The sequence below is a fragment of the Mesoplodon mirus genome, assembly GCF_964341445.2.
Source record: "Mesoplodon mirus genome assembly, chromosome: 10".
In the NCBI taxonomy this organism is placed as follows: Eukaryota; Metazoa; Chordata; class Mammalia; order Artiodactyla; family Ziphiidae; genus Mesoplodon; species Mesoplodon mirus.
The window spans coordinates 31,628,196-31,632,515 of NC_138986.1; the positions used below are offsets into that span (position 1 = coordinate 31,628,196).

The 4,320-nt window shown below is 44.2% G+C and overlaps 1 pseudogene across 1 annotated transcript; it reads left to right on the forward strand.

Moving 5' to 3' along the window:
* The first annotated feature begins 1,840 nt into the window (after positions 1-1,840).
* Positions 1,841-2,090, forward strand: LOC309811283 (small ribosomal subunit protein eS27-like; annotated as a pseudogene). The gene has a single exon. The product of its transcript is annotated as a small ribosomal subunit protein eS27-like (transcript).
* The last annotated feature ends 2,230 nt before the right edge of the window (positions 2,091-4,320 follow it).

Consider the following 4,320-nt stretch of genomic DNA (forward strand, 5'->3'; position numbering starts at 1 on the left):
TCTGGCTCGACACCCACGAAGAGACTGTTTTCGGTTAACAGTTCTATTATTCTATGATACTGTCTCTAGTAACAGGGTGTTTATTTCCCCGACTTTAACATCCTATAAATCTGTTGGGAAAGAGTTGTAATCTCAGATATGGATGTGCTTCTTGAATTATCCATCATCAAGCTCTGTGCAAATATGCAGCAGGAATAAGTATGCCTTTCTTTTAGCTTCTTGCTGAGGCTGCATGCTTCCAGATTCATCGGAGTTACCTAATTTACTAATTTGATAAACCTTTATTATACACACCCTATGTGCTAGATTTGTGAAGACTATAAAACAACTTATTAAATCCTTTCCTACATAATAGATTTTGAGTGGCCTAGTCAAAACCAATGCTAATGGCACATAACCTTCATTAGAAAGTTTAGATACTATACAAAAGAAACTAAACAAGCATGCTTTTGCCATCTAGGACAGGGGTCAGCAGACTTTTTCTGTAAACCGCTGGACTGTAAATATTTTAGGCTCTGCAGGGCCTTTATGGTTTTTGTTGCAACTACTTAACTCTCCATCACAGTGCAAAAGCAGCCATAGATAATACATAAATGAATGAATGTGGCTGTGTTCCAATAAAATTTTATTTACGGACACTGAAACTTGAATTTCAGATAATTTTCATGTGCCACAAAATACTATTCTTTTTATTTGTTAAAAACCATTTGAAATGTAAAAACCCTTCTTAGCTTGCACACCATGCAAAACAGGCTATGGACCATAAATTGTCAATCCCTGATCAATGAAATTACTATCTATGAAAGAAAATACAGTTGTAGATGAACATGAAGGATGCGGGTAATATAATATTAAAATAAGTATAAAACTAAATGTTAAATATTTAAAATATTTTCATACCAAGATTTGGAAAGATGATACAGTATTATGTGGGTTCCGTATCTCGATGGAGTAGACCTACCTCTCCTTAGATGAGTAATTTCAGCAATTCGTAGGGGAAGGATCTGAATGACTGCATACAAAAAAATGAAGAATAAAGACATGATCCCTTCAGATTCATCATAGTTCTTAGCCTTATGCTCTCTGGAAGTTGAATTTCTTCCCATACAACTCTCTGTACTTGGTTTCTGTTTTTTGTTGTGGTTGTTGTTGTTTTTTAAATAACTGACCTGTGTATTAATCAGGGTTTTCTGGAGAAACAGAACCAATAGAAAAAAATATATATATACATACACACACATATATATAATATGTGTATATATATGAGTTTGTTTTTGTTTTTTTTTTGCGGTACGTGGGCCTCTCACTGTTGTGGCCTCTCTCGTTGGGGAACACAGGCTCCAGACGTGCAGGCTCAGTGGCCATGGCTCATGGGCCCAGCCGCTCCGCGGCATGTGGGATCCTCCCGGACCAGGGCACGAACCTGTGTCCCCTGCAACGGCAGGCGGACTCTCAACCACTGCACCACCAGGGAAGCCCTATATATGAGTTTTTAATAAGAAATTGGTACATGCAATTATGGAGGCTGAGAAGTCCCATGCCCTGAAGTCAGCAGGCTGGAGACCCAGGAGAGCCATTGGTATAGTTCCAGTCCGAGTCTGAAAACCTAAGATCCAGAAGTGCCAGTGGTGGAAGTCCCAGTCCTAGAGCAGAAAAAGGCCAATGTTCCAGCTCAAGCAGTAAGGCAGGGAAAGTATATTCTTTCTTCCTTCACCTTTTCATTCTATTCAATAGGCCCTTAATAGGACTGGATGATAGCTACCTATTTAGGGGAGGTGTGATATTGTGATTTATAATAAGAAATATAGTTTCCAGTGGTGATGACCTCCCCCACAAGAACATGCCTCTTGCAAAGGACCTCCTTCATTCCTCTCCAGAAGAGGAGAAGAGGAAGCACAAGAAGAAGCACCTGGTACAGAGCCCCAGGTCCTACTTCATGGGTGTGGAATGACCAGGATGCTATAAAATCATCTTCAGCCATGCGCAAATGGTGGTTTTGTGTGTTGGCTGTTCCACTGTCCTCTGCCAGCCTACAGGAAAAAAAAGCAAGGTTTATAGAAGAATGCTCCTGTGGACAGAAGCAGCACTGAAAGCACCCTGAACTAAGGTGAGTGGGAAACTATTCCAATGAACACATTTTGGATTTAAAAATTGTGTGTGTGGGCTTCCCTGGTGGCGCAGTGGTTGAGAGTCCGCCTGCCGATGCAGCAGAGGCAGGTTCGTGCCCCGGTTTGGGAGGATCCCACATGCCGCGGAGCGGCTGGGCCTGTGAGCCATGGCCGCTGAGCCTGCGCGTCTGGAGCCTGTGTTCCACAACAGGAGAGGCCACAACAGTGAGAGGCCCGCATACCGCAAAAAACAAACAAATATACAAAAAAAAACCTCCCATGATGAACAAAATAATCACAATTTCCAATAAAGGCAGGACCAGAAAAAAAAAAAAGTGTGTGTGTGTGTGTGTGTGTGTGTGTGTGTGTGTGTGTGTGGAGGAGGGGGGCAGCTTTGTCCCAATTTCTGGCCCAGAGCTCCCAAAACCCTTGGAATTTCCTGAGTGATAAGAGAAAAGGAAGGATCTTTTGTTTAATATTTGATCTGTTGTCCTCAGTTCCTGAAGTTGCTTCAGAGTCATGAAGGTGAAATGGGTGTCCTGTTGTTCATAACCACAACTGAGTTTATGTTAGTGATGTGACTTCTGGAAATCCACTAAAGATGGTGGAGAAGGTAAGGCTGGTAGCCAGGGGAGTCAACCATGTGATTAGAGGTTTGGAACTTTCAGTCCCACCCCCTGGTCTCCTGGGAGAGGAGAGAGGCTGGAGATTTGACTTTAGTCACCAGTGGCCAATGATTTAATTAATCATGTCTGTGTAATGAAGCCTCCATAAAAACCCCCAAAGAAGAGGGTTCAGAGAGCTTCCTGGTTGGTGAACACCAGGCTGGAGATGCAGGGAGCATGGTGTGCCTGGAGAGGGCAGAGAAGCTCAGCCCCATTTCCCTCATTTACCTTGCCTTCTGTATCTCTTCATCTGGCTGTTGATTCACATCCTTTAATATCCTTTGTAACAAGTTGGTAATCTAGTAAGTAAAATGTCTCTCTGAGTTCTGTGAGCTGCTCTAACAAATTAATCAAACCTGAGGAAGAGGTTGTGGGAACCTCCAATCTATGGTCAGTTGGTCAGCAGCATAGGTGATAATCTGGGTTTGTGACTGGCATCCAAAGGGGGAGGGGCAGCTTGCAAGACTGAACGCTTAACCACTGGGATCGGATACTATCTCTGAGGAGACAGTGTCAGAATCAAGTTGAATTTAGGACTTCAAGGTGTTGTGGGAGCTCCTCGTCACCACCACTACCACGTCGGAATTGGTACCCTTTCTGGAGGGGAATCTGCTCCAGAAACACACTTCACAGAGACACCCAGAAATAATGCTTAACTATAGATCTTGGCACCCCATGGCCCAGGCAAGTTGACACAAACTTAACCATTACACCTGTATTTCCAAAATTATGGAAATACACTTGTAGATAGTATGATAGAAGGTAGATAAATGGGGTATGGTGAGAAAATCTATCAGCTCTCTTACTAAAATCAGACACGAGCCATCCAAGCTTTGGAATGGAGGGAGGATCTTCAAGTGAAGTCTGTGACTGGAGTTTGTAGTGGGCACTGGAATCCACAGACCTGAAGAGTCTCCAGCAATTCCCTGCACTGAACATCTCTTGTTCCCTGCCTCAAGTGTTTTTGCACATTTTTTACTCCACTGCTGTAGCAAACAGCTTCATGCAGTTAGCACCTGCAGTTAGCACCTTGCCTCAGTTGCTCTTTTTTTTTAAACGTTTATTTATTTATTTGGCTGCTTTGGGTCTTCGTTGAGGCATGTGGGATCTTTCGTTGCGGTGTGCAGGCTCTTCGCGGGCTTCTCTCTAGTTGTGGCGTGCGGGTTTTCTCTTCTCTAGTCGTGGCGCTCAGGGTCCAGGGCAAGTGGGCTCTGTAATTTGCGGCATGTGGGCTCTCTAGTTGAGGCGCACAAGCTCAGTAGTTGTGGCGTGTGGGCTTAGTTGCCCCGCAGCACATGGGATCTTAATTCCCCCCCACCCCCCAACCAGGGATCGAACCCGCGTCCCCTGCATTGGAAGGCTGTTTCTTTACCACTGGACCACACGGGAAGTCCCCTCAGTTACTTTAACTCCCATTTTTACGTTGGGGCTTCCCTGTTAGCATAGGGTGAAATGTCTACAAAGACCTATCTGGCATTCAAGGAAATGCAGACTGGAAGTGTGAGAGTTTTATGCTTCAGGGGACAGCCCTTGGCTGGTGTGGGGCA